Source organism: Elephas maximus, chromosome 8, assembly GCF_024166365.1.
Source record: "Elephas maximus indicus isolate mEleMax1 chromosome 8, mEleMax1 primary haplotype, whole genome shotgun sequence".
NCBI classification, from domain to species: Eukaryota; Metazoa; Chordata; class Mammalia; order Proboscidea; family Elephantidae; genus Elephas; species Elephas maximus.
In genome coordinates this window covers 47,241,711-47,260,028 of record NC_064826.1, presented here as the reverse complement: position 1 = coordinate 47,260,028, position 18,318 = coordinate 47,241,711, and the positions used below count along the sequence as shown (strand labels likewise).

Sequence of the window (18,318 nt, the reverse complement as noted above, 5' to 3'; positions counted from 1 at the left end):
GAGTTAAAAAAAAAACAAAGACTCAAGGAAGCAATTAGTCCACAGGACCAATGGCCCACATGAACCACAGCCTCTTCTAGACTGATACCAAAAGAACTAGATGGTGCCCAGCTACCACTACTGACCATTCTGATGAAGGACACAATACAAGGTCCTGGACAGAATGGGAGAGAAACGTAAAACAAAACTCAAATTCCTAAAAAAAAAGAACAGATTTACTGGACTGACAAAGAGTAGAGGAATCTCCCTTCCACCCCCAGACTATCGCCCTAAGCTACCTTTTTCACCTGGAACTGAAGCCACTCCCTGAGGTTACCTTTCAGCCAAATAATAGATTGACCTATAAAATAAACAATAACATCAAGAGGAATGTGCTCCTTTAAACAACCAACTACATAAGACCAAACTGTCAACATTTACCCAAAAGCAAAGATGAGAAGGCAACGAGGGGCAGGGAAACTGTATGGATGGGGTAGGTCAGGTGGAAAAGGTGAGAGTGCTGACACAGTAACATCCATTTGTTTATGTATTGTCCATGGTTGTGCTACAATGAAAGAGGTGACAGTTGTAAGAGAGCATATTACCTGTTAAGCCTAAATATTTACAATTTGGCCTTTTAAGAAAAAGTTTCCCGTACCTTCTCTCCAGATCAGTGGTTCTCAAAAAGTGTGGTCAGCAGACCCCCGGATAGCTCCACCCTTTCAGGGGTCCACAAATTCAAAACACTTACATAAAAATACTCAAGCATGCTTTTTTCACTGTGTTAACATTTGCACTAACAGTACAAAAACTTTGTTGAGTAAACCTGCTGGCAACTTCACATAAATCAAGGCAATGGCACCAAACCATACCTAGTAGTCACTGTATTCTTCACCATCAGGCTCTCATAGGACAAACAAAAGCCAATTTCTCTTAAGTTTGCCTTTGATGAAGCAATAAAATTTTTAATTAAATCTTGAACCTTGAATACATGTCTTTTTAATATTCTGTGTGGCAAAATGAAAAATACACAAAAGTACTCCTGCAGCATAACGAAGTATGATGTTGGCTATAGAAAAAGCACTGTGCAATTATTTTCAGTTGCAAGCTGAACTAGCCACTTTTTTTCATGGAATACCATTTTTAAAACAAACTATGACTATTCAGACTTTGCATCTGGCAAACATATTCTTGGAAATGAACAAAGTGAGCCTATCAGTTCAAGGAAAACAACTGATGAGATCTGAACTTTCAGGTGAAAATCTGAATTTTGGAAAACCTGCATCTGCTACCGTGAGCTTCACAGCTTCCCAATACTTAAAGACTTTTCTGATGAGACGGTAATACCAACATGTAATTTTTTTAATGTTGTAAAATAAAACGTATCAACATTTGTATAGCTGAAAAACTGAGCGAACCAACATTTGCTCAATGAACAATGCTAAATCACGCAAAGAAAAAATAAATATCTACTCAAAATGTAAGAAAGACCAGTGTTTTTAAATTAACAGAAAAATCATTGATATTATCTCAGTTCCTCATTGCAACTAACTTTTAAAAAATAACCACTTGTTTAGCTTTGATAGAGTATCAAAGAAAAATATTTACAATCTAAAAAGGCTAATAAAATACTTCTCCCTTATCCAAAAACCTTCATGTACATCAACCAATACAGAACAAAAGACTGAATGAAGCAGATGAGACTCCACCTGTAATCTATTAAGCCAGACATTAAATAAATTCATAAAAATTTAGACAGTGCCAACTTCACACTAAATTTTGTTTCAGAGAAGTTATTCTTTAAAAAACATTTATATTATGCAATTGGTTTATTATATAATTGTCTTATTATTTTTCAATGAATTAACAAATATTTCTAAACTTTCAATTTTAATTTCAAGTACAGTATAATATTGTTGTTGTTAAGTGACATCAAGTTGGTTCTGACTCATAGTGACCCCACGTATAATAGAATGAAAGGTGCCTACCCCTGCACCATCCTCACAATAGTAGGTATGTCTGAACCCATTGTTGCAGCCACTGTGTCAATCCATCTTCTTGAGAGTCTTTCTCTCTTTTGCTGACCCCCTGCTTTATCAAGTATAATGTCTTTCTCCAGGGATTGGTCCCTCCTGATAACATGTCCAGAACACTTAATTGTGCTCATGCGGAACCTGTACATTGACCATGAGGGCAGTCATTTGAACAGAACAAAGGGACACTGCGTAGTTTAAACTCAGAAAAATCCTCGCTTCTAAGGAGCAATCTGGCTGTACTTCTTCTAAGACAAATTTGTTCATTTTTCTGGCAGCCCACGGTATATCCTCAATATTCTTCATCAACACCATAATTCAAATGCATCAATTCTTCTTAAGTCTTCCTTACTCACTGTCTAGCTTTCGCATGTATATGAGGCAAATGAAAATACCATGGCTTAGGTCAGGCACACCTTAGTCCTCAAAGCGACATCTTTGCTTTTTAATACTTGAAAGAGGTCTTTTGCAGCAGATTTGCCCAGTGTAATAAGTCATTGGATTTCTTGACTGCTGCTTCCATGGGCATTGATTGCAGATCTAAGTAAAATGAAATCTTTGACAACTTCAGTATTTTCTCCGTTTATCATGATGTTGCTCATCGGTCCAGTTGTGAGGATTTTTGTTTTTTTTTTTTATGTTGAGGTATAATCCATACTGAAGGCTATAGTCTTTGATCTTCCTCAGTAAGTGCTTCAAGTCCTCTTCACTTTCAGAAGACAAGGTTGTGTCATCTGCATATCACAGGTTGTCAATGAGTCTTCCTCCAATCCTGATACTGCATTCTTCTTTATATAGGCCAGCTTCTAGGATTATTTGCTCAGCATACAGATTGAATAGCTATGGTGAAAAGATACAACTCTGCTGTACACCTTTTCCAATTTTAAACCACGCAGTATCTCCTTGTTCTACTCTAACAACTGCCTCTTGGTCTATGTACAGGTTCCACATGAACACAATTAAATGTTCTGAAATTCCCATTCTTTGTAATGTTATCCATAATTTGTTATGATCTACAAAGTTGAATGCCTTTGCATAGTCAATAAAACACAGGTAAACATCTTTTTAGTATTCCCCGCTTTTGGTCAAGATCCATCGGACATCAGCAATGACATCCCTCATTCCACATCCTCAGGCTTGAATTTCTGTCAGTTTTCTGTTGATGTACTGCTGCAACCATTTTTTAATTATCTGCAGCAAAATTTTACTTACATGTGATATTAATATTGTTTCTCTGGGCCTCACTATTGTATTTAGAGCCTAGATTAATTTTTTAATAATGTCAAAATTGAGATACATCCACTCATCTGTCAGTTTATCATACTGTGGTAGCTTACATGTTGCTGTGACACTGGAAGCTATGCCACCAGTATTTCAAGCACCAGCAGGGTCACCCATGGTGGACAGGTTTCAGCAGAGCTTCCAGACTAAGACAGACTAGGAAGAAGGACCCAGCAATCTACTTCTAAAAAAATTGGCCAGTAAAAACCACATGAATAGCAGCGGAACACTGTCTGATATAATGCCAGCAGATGAGCCCCTCAGGTTGGAAGGCACTCAAAGTACGATTGTCAACCAATGTCACAAAGCAATTTGTGTATAAATTTTTTAATGAGAAACCAATTTGTGCTGTAAAGCACAATAGAATTAAAACCACAACAACAACAAACAGTACGACCGGAGAAGAACTGCCTCCTCAAAGTAGAGTCAAAATGATGTGGATTGGAATAAAGCTTTCAGGACCTTCATTTGCTGATGTGGCACAACTCAAAATAACAAACAGCTGTAAACATCCATTAATAATCAGAATGTGGAATATACAAAGTACGAATCTAGGAAAATTAGAAGTTGTCAAAAATGAAATGAAATGCGTAAGTGAGCTGAAGTGGAATGGTACTGAACTGGACAATCATATGGTCTACTATGCAGGGAATGACAAACTGAAGAGTAATGGTATCACATTCTCCATCAAAAACATTTAAAGATTTAGCCTGAAAATCCAGATATACTTGGTTATTGTCTACATCACTAAAGTGTCCATTCTAATGCTAGACACTCAAACTGCTAAACTCAAGCATATCAAAAAAAAGGTGTGACTTATATCCAGTCTTTTCTCTCCTGCCTATCTACACCTTCCTTCCTTAATTTCCTATAAATTGAGATTTCCTCCCAAAGGTTATTTTTCTTTCCTCTTCTACCTATAAAACATTTTAAAAAATAAAATATTAGCAATTTACATATCTAATTCAATCCATATCCTATTTTAAAATAAAATAAAATTTTCAAAACCTTCTTCAACTAGAAAAATAATAAAAGAGGCATCTTGGAACATATTTGAAAATGTTAAATATATGGTGTTGAGCTTATAAACAACACACAAACTGGCATAAAATAAAGCAATGACAGAAAATTAAATCTACTGGTTATATTTTAATCCTGTATTTCTAGTTCGTATTATGTTGTGTTTTCTAAAAATACTTTCAAAATAATCTCCCAGTCATCATAAAAATACAGAATATGGGAAAATATCAGTATTTTATTATTTTTTCAAATTCTAGAGTAGCATTATTAGGTTGATCCACGTCACTGTAGTCAGTTTTACAAGATTAGTATAGTTCTTTTGTATTTCTAATCGAGTATTCAATTATATTTCCCTTAGGACCTAACAGCATGAAAAATGTGGAAAGTATGCTGCAAATGAGCTTCTTTATCAACCTCCTCAAGAGAACACGGTAATTAAAGTTTGTATTAGTTTTTGAACTAACATTTAAGTAAAGCAAATAAGGAAAAAGCCCACCCAACAATGGGATTAATAGGAAGGAAATAAAACAAATAAATTTCAAGACATGTTATCAGTAGTGTCATCTTCAAAGGTCAAAAGGTCAAAGACAATAATAATATAAGCCTAGAATAAAGTATTTTCCAATAAAAACAATCATCAAGCACTGAAAATAACACAACCATAGCTTACACACAAGTTTCAAAAACATTTGCAGTCTAAACAACCGTCTTACAAAACGGAAAGCTAAAAACAATACTTTCTCATTCCTGAGGTCAAGACTGTTAATAAGATGTTTCAATACATCATTTCTTTTCAGGAGGTAGAATGGAAATTGTAAGTTCAAAACTAATTACTTCTGACCTAAGAATGAGTATGTATAAAAACAATAGTCATTATATCAAGTTTGGATATCATTCCCTCAAATACCAACTCTAGAGTATAAAACTTTAGCTATGAGGTAACACAACATTCCTATTTATCTAATTTTATTTATATTTCCATTTGGTTTACCACAGATAACTATAGACAGATACTAAAATGACATGACTGTATCCAGTTATAATTACCAAATATCAAGAAACATAATATTGTACATGGTAATACAAAGTCTGCAGACATATGATTTAGATTTTTTTTTCAACTTCTATAGAACATAAACAGATTTTTCCCAAAATAGATGATATTACCATTTAAAATAGTGGTTACCCTTGAGAGGTATGGCTGAGAGGGGACCCCAGAGCTTCTGTGATGCTGACTGTGTTTTAATTTCTTGATCTCTGCTCTGATTACACAGATGTATTCACTTCATGAACATTTATTAAGCTGTTCACTTACGATTTCTGAACATTTCTGTATTCACATGTCAATAAAAAGGTTATTTTATCGTCTGAAAAAATCTCCCTCAATACTGCACTTAAAAATAAAATTTAAAAAAACCTATATTGGACACTTCTGTCTAGATACTTTTAGGTTTAAAGTTATCTACCTGGTCCAATTCCCCAAGCTGCTCACTTTGGTTCTAAATAAAAGTGAAACTCATCTAATAAAGTATTCCTGGCAAACTCCATTACAAGCTGTATGAGAGAGGGGAATTTTCTGAGGAACTGTAGCACCATTTTTCTAGGTTCATGTTCTCTTTTCTCATCCAAGATCACATTCACAAGGATCTTGGGGAATCCCCCCTAACAAAGACTGTTAAGGAGGAAAAAAAAAAAAAAAAAACCCGTTGCTGTGAGTGGATTCTGACTCATAGCGACCCTATAGGACAGAGGAGAACTGCCCCACAGGGTAGGGTTGCCAAAGAGTGGCTAGTGGATTCGAACCCCTGATATTTTGGTTAGCAGCTGAGCTCTTAACCACTGCGCCACCAGGGTTCCTGTTAAGGAGTACTACTCTTAAATTAGCCTTTCCCTTAAAAGTGCCAAGTTTCGGAACCTAGAGAAACCCTCAGTCATTTTGAACGCCATCTCTTATCAGTTTAAATGACATAGTTAAAATCTGGTCAGTCTGATGCATAATTTAGCACTAGCCAACTAGTCTTGCATTAATCCTTTTATTGTTAAATTCAGTATCCAACTCCCAAAAGCTACTTCGGAATTTAAGAACATATGAACAACCCAGGTCCAACCAGAGCTGTGCTCAAACTAGTAGACTATTTGCTCCTGCATATGAAAAGTTATTATGTTAATCTCAATTAGAAATATTACTTCCCAAAACATCTGATTTGCAATGTTACACAGCTGTGCAGGGTACCATACTGAATTCATTTATTCAATTCTACCTTGAACTAAAGTACACTGTACATTTACTTTAGAAGACTTATACTTGGCTAATACTTCTATTACTCTATTTTCTCATTTGTAAATTAAGGATACAATTTGCCCTACCTACCACACAGATTTATTATGCAATTAACATAATTCAAACAAGTCGTATACAAATTTAAGGTAAGCCATGACCACCACAGAAACCCTGGTAGCGTAGTGGTTCAGTGCTGCGGCTGCTAACCAAAAGGTCGGCAGTTCGAATCTGCCAGGCGCTCCTTGGAAACTCTATGGGGCAGTTCTACTCTGTCCTATAGGGTCGCTATGAGTCAGAATCAACTCGATGGCACTGGGTTATCACCATTACATTAGTCAAGACTCTCAGTTCCAAATGACAAAAACCCAAATTAAAGTAGCTTATACAAATGTAAGTGAAAAGTTAAGGGGTAGACAGATTTTGAGGATGGCTAAATCCTACTCAAATGATGGCATCAAATCTCTTCCTATTTTCTAGCTCCACTTTCCTCTGTATTAACAGCATTCTGCAGTAAGCTCTTCATACACTAGGGAGAGGAAAGATGGCCCATCCTAAACTTAACTAGCTTAGCAACCTAAGAGAACCCTTTGACGTAATAGTTCCAGCAAAAGTCTGGGAACCAAGTCTCATTGGTTTGATCATGTGCCTACACCTGAGGCCAGAAGAGGGAGTCGGACTCTATTCAAACCCTCCCCCATGCTAATAAAAATTAAGATAGTGGAAGCTAGATGGGCAAAAGCAACAGAAGTCACATTCAACCACTTCCTAGTGTCACAGTTCTGCAATATAGCTTGTCAGTCCTAAATGTCCTCAACTGTGTAACTCTTTCAAGATTTAAGGTAGACAGAAAGAGTGGTAAGTGAAAGGAGGGAATCACAATCTGGTAACGAAGAATTCCTTATTTCAATTACGTCCCTTCTCTTCAGAATATGGCCATTTCATGGTATGTCTCTGTACCTTTTCTCAGTTTCATTTTATTTTATTTAGGTACCACAGATATTTATTACCCACAGAAGAATGTGTAATTTGAAAATTTAAGAATTCTCCCTCTTGAATAATGCTTTTAAAATATAGAACAGGCCTCAAGTCCCTCTAATACCAATCTCTAAGAGGACCTACTATAATCCAAAGTATCAAAATAGACTATTGTCTTTCTAGATTCCTGCTCAGAGCTCCTGGTAGTTTCTGAAGAGCAAGCACATTCATATTCTAATATCAACATCTCTAAGTTAGAATCCCTGTTCTAGAGATTAGACAGGTCTGCTTTCTTTACAGCATGTATTATTTTTGCCCATCCAGCATCCATTCACTCTTTATCTGGTTAGCAATGGTTCAAATTTAATTGGGGTACTACCCTTTCCCACATTGCATAAATTTTAGTGGGACTGTCCTTGCCTGGACATGGTCAGGACATGTCACTAAATCTAATCCAGAGTTACTCTCCCAGGAACTGCAACCAAAGACAGAGAAATCCTGAGGCCAATTCATCCTGAGGACAGAGTCCTGATGACAAAGTTCATTAGTCCCTACCCTTCCAATCAGGGGACTAAAAACTCTGCTACACAGCACGTTTATGTTTGGCCTGTCAGCTAAGAATAATTTTTACACTTTTAAAGGGTCGTTACAACGAAAAAGGAGAATATGCAACATAGACCATATATGGCCCACAAAGCCTAAAATACTCACTACCTGACCCTTTACAGAAAAAGTTTACTGATTCCTCATTGCTCGAAATTAGCCTGATTATTCAAATTTTCCTTAAATTTGCTTGTTTGGTCAAATTCTGATCTATCCCACACCCTTCCAATAAATTCCTTTTTTACCTGTTATTCAGAGTTGGTAACTGTGGCATGTAATCAAGAAACTTAACATATTACATCACCTAGTAACAGCTGACCTGGATTTATAACTTAAGCAGATCAAAACACTTCTGAAAATTAACAAATCAACAACTCTGGGAGTAGGGTCCACTATGTATAGTAGGCTGTGTGACTATGTAAAAATAATGATTAAAAGTCAACATAATTTCTAAGGTTGCAGGATTATACAACATTAAATCTTCATATTATAACTAAACCAAGAAATATAAAAAAAAAGGTTTGTTTTTTATTATAACTAAATCAAGAAATATAGCAATAGTTATAACTTTTTTATAACTAATATTTATTTCATTTAAAAGATTTTATTAAACTGTTGCTTCTTTTCAAAAAAAAATCACAAATTGTTGGAATCAAGAACATAATCCAGACTAAAAGTAATAATCCCCAAGCATCTGTCAGTTTGTCATACTGTTGGGGGGGGCGGTGCTTGTGCATTACTGTGATGCTGGAAGCTATGCTACCGGTATTCAAATACCAGCAGGGCCACCCCTGGCTGACAGGTTTCAGCTGAGCTTCCAGACTAAGACTAGGAAGAACACAGAGGTCTACTTCTGAAAAGAATCAGCCAGTGAAAACCTCATGAATAGCAGCTGGACATTATCTGATATACTGCCAGAAGATAAGCCCCTCAGGTTGGAAGACACTGAAGAGGCAACTGGGGAAAAGCTGCTTCCTCAAAGTAGAGTTGACCTTAATGATATGCATGGAGTCAAGCTTTCAGGACCTTCATTTGCTGATGTGGCATGACTCAAAATGAGAAGAAACAGCTGCAAACATCCATTAATAATCGGAACCTGGAATGAACACGATGAATCTAGGAAAATTGGAAACCATCAAAAATGAAATGGAACACATAAAGTTCGATGTCCTAGGCATTAGTGAGCTGAAATGGACTGGTATTGGTCATTTGTAATCGGACAACCATACAGTCTATTATGCCGGGAATGACAACTTGAAGAGGAATGGCGTTGCATTCATCATCAAAAAAAGCATTTCAAGATCTATCCTGAAGTACAATGCTGTCAGTGACAGGATAATATCCATACACCTATAAGGGTGACCAGTTAATATGACTATTGTTCAAATTTACACACTAACCACTAAGACCAAACAGGGAGAAATTGAAGATTTTTACTACCTTCTGCAGTCTGAAATTGAACAAACATGCAATCAGGATGCCCTGATAATTACTGGTGATTGGAATGCAAAAGTTGGAAACAAAGAAGGATTGGCAGTCAGAAACTATGTCCTTGGTGACGGAAATGATGCTGGAGATCACAGGACTGAATTTTGTAAGACCAATGACTTCTTCATTGCGGATACCTTTTTTCACCAACATGAACGGCAACTATACACATGGACCTCACCAGATAGGACAAGCAGGAATCAAATCAACTACATCTGTGGAAGGAGACAATGGAAAAGCTCAATATCATCAGTCAGAACAAGATCAGGGGCTGACTGTGGATCAGACCATCAATTACTCCTATGCAAGTTTCAGCTGAAACTGAAGGAAATTAGAACAAGTCCACAAGCACCAAAACACAACCTTGAGTATATCTCACCTGAATTTAGAGACCATCTCAAGAACAGATTTGACATGTTGAACACTAATGACTGAAGGCCAGACGAGTTGTGGAATGACACCAAGGACAACATACATGAAGAAAGCAAGAAGTCATTACAAACATAGGAGAGAAAGAAAAGACCTAAATGGATGTCAGAAGAGACTCTGAAACTTGCTCTTGAACGTCAAGTACCTAAAGCAAAAAGAAAAAATGATGAAGCAAAATCGCTAAACAGAAGATTTCAAAGGGTGGCTCAAGAAGACAAAGTACAGTATTATGATGACACGTGCAAAGACCTGGAGTTAGAAAACCAAAAGGGAAGAACACGCTTGGCATTTCGGAAGCTGAAAGATCTGAACAAAAAATTCAAGCTTTGAGTTGCAATACTGAAGGCTTCTACAGGGAAAATATTAAAAGACACAGGAAGCATCAAAAGAAGACGGAAGGAATACACAAAGTCACTGTACCAAAAAGAACTGGTGGACGTTCAACCATTTCAGGAGGTAACATATGATCAGGAACTGACGGTACTAAAGGAAGAAGTCAAAGCTTCACTGAAGGCACTGGCAAAAACAAGGCTCCAGGAATTGCTGGAATACCAACTGAGATGTTTCAGCAAGCAATGTTGCGCTGAAGTGCTCACTCATCTATTCCAAGAAATCTGGAATACAGCCGACTGGAAGAGATCTATATTTATGCCTATTCCCAAGAAAGGTGATCCAACCAAATGTGGAAATAACTGAATAATATCATTAATATGACATGCCAGCAAAATTTTGCCGAAGATCATTCAAACGCAGCTGCAGCAGTATAGCAACAGGAAACTGCCTGAAATTCAGGCCTAATTTAGAAGAGGACATGGAACCAACGATATCATTGCTGATATCAGATGGATCCTGGCTAAAAGCAGAGAATACCAGAAAGATGTTTGCCTGTGTTTTATTGACTGTGCTAAGGCATTCAACTGTGTAGATCATAACAAATTATGGATAACATTGAGGAGAATGGGAATTTCAGAACATTGTTATCATGAGGAATCTGTATGTGGATCGAGAGGCAGTCGTTCAAACAGAACAAGGGGATACTGCATGGTTTAAGTCAGGAAAGGTGTGCATCACGGTTGTATCCTTTCACCATACCTATTCAATCTGTATGCTGAACAAAGAATCCAAGAAACTGAACTATACGAAGAAGAACAGGGCATCAGCATTGGAGGAAGGCTCATTAACAACCTGCGTTATGCAGATGACACAACCTTGCTTGCTGAAAGTGAAGAGGACTTGAAGCACTTACCAATGAAAATCAAAGACCACAGCCTTCAGTATGGATTACGCCTCAACATAAAGAAAACAAAAATCCTCACAACTGGACCAATAAGCAACATCATGATAAATGGAGAAAATACTGATGTTGTCAAGGCTTTCATTTTACTTGGATCCACAATCAACAGCCATGGAAGCAGCAGTCAAGAAATCAAAAGACACACTGTATTGGGCAAATCCGCTACAAAAGACCTCTTTAAAGTGTTGAAAAGCAAAGATGTCACTTTGAGGACTAAGGTGCGCCTGACCCAAGCCATGGTATTTTCATTTGCCTCATATGCATGCAAAAGCAGAACAATGAATAAGGAAGACCAAAGAAGAATTGATGCCTTTGAATTGTGATGCTGGCGAAGAATACTGAATATACTATGGATTGCCTAAAGAATGAACAAATATGTCTTGGAAGAAGTACTGCCAAAATGCTCCTCAGAAACAAGGATAGCAAGACTGTGTCTCACATACTTTGCACATGTTATCAGGAGGGATCAGTCCCTGGAGAAGGACATCATGCTTCGTAAAGTAGAGGGTCAGTGAAAAAGACCATTCTCAACGAGATGGATTGACACAGTGGCTGCAACAATGGGCTCAAGCACAGCAACAACTGTGAGGATGGCACAGGACCAGGCAGTGTTTCATTCTGTTATGTGCAGGGGTCACCATGAGTCGGAACCAGCTCAAGGGCACCTAGCAATAACTAAAGTAATAAAGGGAAGAGAACCAAATGACTGAAGATCAGGCTAAAAAAATGAAACAAAAAACACTTTCTTCCTACTAAGGAAAAGTTGTAAACATTTTTATACAGACAACCTCTTACATTTAGGTTATCCCTTTTAACTTCATTTGACAATCCTAACTTACTTTGTTATTCACATTTTTCCTTATTCTATAAAGCCAAGACCACTGTCTATCCATCACCCAAAAGTTGTGCACTCCAAGCAGTATGCTACAGAAACAAAGGAAAATAATGATGTGGTCCTTGCCCTCAAAGAGATCTCTGCACTTAAGTGGTGCAGAGAGATAATTAAAATACAACATAGTAACATTACGATGGAGATGAGCACATGGTAATACATAAGCACATTTGAGGAACACTCATTCAAAGCATCAGAGATCAGAGAAAATGGATGACTTTAAAACTTGGGTCTTGAAGAAAAAAGACTAATTGCCCAAGCAGGGGAGGATGAAAACAGCAAGCACTCAGGCAAGGAAAAATAAAATATTCAGAACTCTGAATGAGGAAATACCTGGAGACTTAAATGCCACGTTACAAGTTGAATTTCCTTTTCAGCAGGGACGTAACACTATTAAATTTTTTATTTTTAGGTGCCAAAGAGTATACGTAGTATTTTGTTAAAAAAAAAAAATGTACATATGTATATGCAGCAGTACATCAAAAGGGAACCTACCAGAAATTCAAGCCAGATTCAGAAGAGAACGAGGAATGAGGGATATCTTTGCTGATGTCAGATGGATCTTGCTGAAAGCAGAGAATACCAGAAAGATGTCTACTTGCGTTTTATTGACTACGCAAAGGCATTTGACTGTGCGGATCATAACAAATTATGGATAACATTGCAAAGAATAGGGATTCCAGAACACTTAATTGTGCTCATAAAAAAAAAAAAAAAAAATTTTTTTTTTTTTTTTTTTTTTTAAGGAACCTGTATACAAACCAAGAGACAGAATGAGGGGATAACGCATGGTTTAAACTCAGGAAAGGTATGCATGTGCCAAGGCTGTATCCTTTCACCATACCTATTCAATCTGTATGCTGAGCAAATAATCCGAGAAGCTGCACTATAGAAAGAAGAACACGGCATCAGGATTGAAGAAGACTCATTAACAACCCGAAATACGCAAATGACACAACCTTGCCTGCTGAAAGTGAAGAGGACTTGAGGCACTTGCTGAGGAAGATCAAAGACCACAGCCTTCAGTATGGATTACACCTCAACATAAAGAAAACAAAAATCCTCACAACTGGACCGATAAGTAACATCATGATAAAGAGAGAAAATCAACTAAAGTTGTCAAGGATTTCATTTTACCTGGATCCACAATCAACACCCATGGAAGATGCAGTCAAGAAATCAGATGACTTATTGCATTGGGCAAATCGGCTGCAAAGCACATCTTTCAAGTGTTAAAAAGCAAAGATGTCACTTTGAGGACTACAGTAAGCCTGACGCAAGCCACGGTATTTTCAATCAACTCATATGCATCTGAAAGCTGGACAATGAATAAGGAAGACTGAAGAACAGATACATGGGAATCATGGTCATGGTAATGAATATTAATTATACCATGGACTGCCGGAAGAATGAATAAATCTGTCTTAGAAGAAGTACCGGAAACCCTGGTGGCATAGCGGTTAAGGGTTTGGCTGCTAACCAAAAGGTCAGCAGTTCGAACCCATCAGGCGCTGCTTGGAAATCCTATGGGGCAGTTCTACTCTGTCCTATAGGGTGGCTATGAGTTGGAATCCACTGGACAGCAACGGGTTTGTTTGCTTGCTTGTTTTTTAGAAGAAGTACATCCAGAATGATCCTTAGAAGGGAGGATGGCAAGACTTTTCATGTACTTTGGACATGTTATCAGGATGGACCAGTCCCTGGAGGACATCATGGTTGGTAAATTAGAGGGTCAGGGGAAAAGAGGAAGACCCTCAATGAGATGGACTGATACAGTGTCTGTAACAATGAGTTCGAGCATAGCAATGATTGTGAGGATGGCATAGGACCAGACAGTGTTTCATTCTGTTGTACATACAGTCACTACGTGTCAGAACCAACTGGAGGGCACCTAAGAACAACATGTATGTCTACTTATCTGAGCAAAAGAAAAAAAATCAACAGGATGTATAAATTGGAACGTAATGAAGGTGGTTATCTTTAGAGGGTGGGTAGGAACAGGGTAGAAGGTAAAAGCAGGGCATGATGCCTCTCCTACTCTACCTTTCTGTATAGTTTTAACTTTTGAACAACGTTAATACATTACATATCCAAAAAAATTCAATCAATAAATCTGAAGGAAAAAAACTTAAAACTAGATGCAAAAAGAAACCTAACTGTACATCAAATTAATAATCGTGAAAGAGGTTTAACATGGCATGTAATAGGTTTCCCTATTATAATGTTTCAGAATGGAAACCTTGTTGCCTAGTTTTGCTGTAAATGTTGTCCGTTCTAATTTTCCATCGAGTTACTCTGTCTGATTCAGAGATATTCAATAACTACATCACAGCCACCATTTTCCACAGATCAGGAGTTGGGAGGCAGGTCTGAGATAGACATAATACTCAGAAATCATTCAAAGTGATACTGAAGTCATGTGAATGAATAAAAATACCCAGGGAGGATATGTATAGTGAATAATGAGAAGAGAGTCAAGGATAGAACAGCAGGGAAAAAGAATAATTCAGCAGCTCAGAGAAGAGACAACAACAGAGTAAAAGACAGACTAGAGAGGAAGGTGAAAAACCAAGTAGACCCCCAGACACACTTTTAGCTCAATAATGAAGTCACTCCTGAGGTTCACTCTTCATCCAAAGATTAGACAGGCCCATAAAACAAAATAAGACTAAAGCGGCACACCAGCCCAGGGGCAAGGACTAGAAGGCAGGAGGGGACAGGAAAGCTGGTAATAGGGAGACCAACGTCAAGAAAGGAGAGTGCTGACATGATGTGGGGCTGGTAACCAATGTCACAGTACAATATGTGTATTAACTGTTTAATGAGAAGCTAGTTTGTTCTGTAAACCTTCGTCTAAAGTTCAATAAAAAAAAAAAAAACTCAAGTACAAGTGATGCTCCAACATCAAGGGAAGAAAGAGCTTTAAAAAAGGAAAAAAAGATGTTGAACTGTTCTGAATGCTAAAGACAGATCAAGAAAGATATAAGTACAATTATAAAGTATCCAAAGGAGCCATGGTGGAGCAATGTTTAAGCACTTGACTGCTAACCAGAAGGTCAGTGGTTCAAAACCATCGGTGGCTCTATGGGAGAAAAGACCTGGTAATCTGCTCCCATAAAGATTACTGCCTAGGAAGTCCTATGGGGCAGTTCTACTCTGTTCTATGGGGTCGCTATGAGCCGGAATTAACTCAACAGTACAAAACAACATAAAGTACACACTGGATAGATCAATCTGTGTTCCTCCTTGGCATTCATATAATCTATTTACAGTACTAGAAAATAAGGAATTATATACAACTAGGCATAAATTACAAGAAATTTCTAAATTACATAATACCTCTTTATTTATATCTAACACTTCCTACACACACATTAATGAATCCTAGACATAGACGAGCAAGTACAGCAGACGAAGAAAGGTGAATAGGGAAACAGGGGTACATGTATAGGGTAGCACAAAGGCAGGCCGATACAGAGGCACAGACAGGCACACTGACATGCAGGCAAACACAATATTACAGTGTGTAAATTTTAGATGATTTGTGAACTGAAGGAACAATATTTACTTAATTTTACTAATGAAAAATCTATTGCAAAGAAAATACATTAGTCTTTCAGATGGTGATATATTTTGAATATATATATATACACACACACATATATATATTCTGGGAATGAATACACAGTGAATAGATAAAATACTTTGAAAAAATCAATATTTAGAACAATATTTCCTTGCAAGAAGGTAATTTTCTGATTGTATATTTTAACATTGAAAACTTGTTGCTTAAATCTTAGGTACCATAAATATACAGCTCATAAATTACTGTAATCTTACTGTTTCCACACAGAAACCTTAAAAACTTGCCTGATGTTTAATATGTACTGTAAATGTGAAATAACACTCCAGCAGAACCAACAGAATGTTCTCTCAAGCCACAAGGACTCTTTATGATTCTTTTTCCTTCTCTGAAAGAAGGTAGGTGGAATTAATTTGGGGCTGAAACCTTAAAATAGTTTGTTTTTTTTTTTTTTTCCAGTTTTTCTTCATGGATTTTGTAGTAGACACCTGTTGGGCTGCCTGGTAAGTCAGCGAACTATCCCTCCCTTTCTTGAAGAAAAGTTCCTTCCATGCACATATGAATACACTCTCCACCTTGGTCTACCTTACACATTTATACTATACATCGCCCATCTCAAAGGCAAGTTGATTGACTCTTTCAGGAATCTGAAATTGAGATATAACAATTCTAGTCATTCTGCGTTCTTCACCTAAACTGAGTTCAAGGAAGTGAAATAAGCTACTACCATATGGGATGCCTTTATTCAGCATCCCATATGGTACAGCCCAAAATAGGAAAGTCAATATTCAGAGAGTAAAACAGGTGCGAAGAGAATCAAAGCATATATATATATCCCCACTCAATGGCACTTTTAACATATCTGACAGAAACCAATATAAAACACTTATCTTACCAAATTTAAGAACACTGACCACATGGCTGAAACTGGATTTTAAAAAGATCCTTCACACCAACCAGATCGTGCATTGTAAGACTAAACAACTATGCCATAATAATCGGACTTTAAAACATGCTTCACCAAAACACCCAGGAACCCAAAAGCCAATTTCATATTCATCTCAAACTCAGTGTAAAATCTGATCTCCATTTGGGAATTCCTCCCTATTATTTAGGTACATAGATTTTGCTTATTTTATATACTGCCACCCTGTTCCTTTCATCTAAAACCTACCATTATACCTCCATTTCTTTCCAAGTGTTATTTCCTATATCTGAAATGTCTTTTATCCACCTAATCCGCTGTCTTAGTCATCTAGTAATGCTATAACAGAAATACCACAAGTGGATGGCTTTAATAAAGAGAAATTTATTTTCTCACAATCCAGTAAGCTAAAAGTCCAAATTCAGGGTGTCAGCTCCAGGTGAAGGCTTTCTTTTGCTGTTGGCTCTGGAGGAAGGTCCTTGTCATCAATCTTCTCTTGGTCTAGGAGTTTCTTAGTCCAAACGACATGATCTGCTTTCAGAGCTGCTTTCTTGCTGGTATGAGGTCACCTTGTCTCTCTGCTTCCTTCTTTTATATCCCCAAACAGACTGGTTTAAGACACCATCTAATCTTGTAGATCTCATCGTATAATTGCCATTAATCCAACTCCTTACCAACATAGTGATAGGATTTACAACACATAGGGAAATCAAACCAGATGATAAGATGGTAGACAATCATACAATACTGGTAATCATGACCTAGCCAAGTTGACACACATATTTCTGGGGTACACAATTCCGTCCATGACATCCACCTTACAAACTCTTCTTTTAAAACTCAGCTTCAGATGTGGCTGCTTTACTGAAACTGTCCATGATCTAATCAGGCAGATTAAGGCTCTCCTGCCTTTATAGTTTAAATATTGAATATACATCCAGTATAGCAATATCCCATCTTGAATTATCATCAAGTGCCTTCTACTTACTGTTAGATTTTGTCATGGATTGAATTGTGTCCCCCCAGAGTTTGTGTCGACTTGGCTAGGCTACGATTCCCAGTATTGTGTGATTGTCCACCATTTTGTCACCTGATGTGATTTTCGTATGTGTTGTAAATCCTACCTCTATGATGTTGATGACATGAGATTATCGGCAGTTATGCTGATGAGGCAGGACTCAATCTACATGATTAGGTTGTGCTTTAAATCAATCTCTTTTGAGATGTAAGAGAGAAGCCAGTAGAGAGATAAGGGGATCTCACACCACCAAGAAACAAGAGCCAGTAGAATACTGAGTCCTTTGGTCCCAGGGTGCCGGCGCTAAGAAGCTCCTCGACCAGGGAAGATTGATTACAAGGACCTTCCCCCAGAGCCAACGGAGAGTGAAAGCCTTCCTCTGGAGCTGGCGCCCTGAATTTAGACTTCTAGCATTCTAACTGTGAGCAAATAAATTTTTCTTCCTTAAAGCCATCCACTCGTGGTATTTGTTATACCAACAATAGATAACTAAGACAGACTGGCATACATATTACCT

At 37.4% G+C, this 18,318-nt stretch overlaps 1 protein-coding gene and 1 long non-coding RNA gene across 2 annotated transcripts in view; one reads left to right on the top strand and one right to left on the bottom strand.

The window, feature by feature from the left end:
* Positions 1 to 18,318, bottom strand: part of PTPN12 (protein tyrosine phosphatase non-receptor type 12) — a 119,381-nt gene that overhangs the window by 85,031 nt on the left and 16,032 nt on the right. The window lies entirely within an intron of this gene.
* The window catches only part of LOC126082012 (uncharacterized), a 35,855-nt gene that overhangs the window by 13,116 nt on the left and 4,421 nt on the right, over positions 1 to 18,318 (top strand). Inside the window, exons 2-3 of the long non-coding RNA XR_007518486.1 lie at positions 4,672 to 4,744; positions 16,318 to 16,361. This is a non-coding gene — a long non-coding RNA (uncharacterized LOC126082012). The remainder of the gene's footprint in view (positions 1 to 4,671; positions 4,745 to 16,317; positions 16,362 to 18,318) is intronic.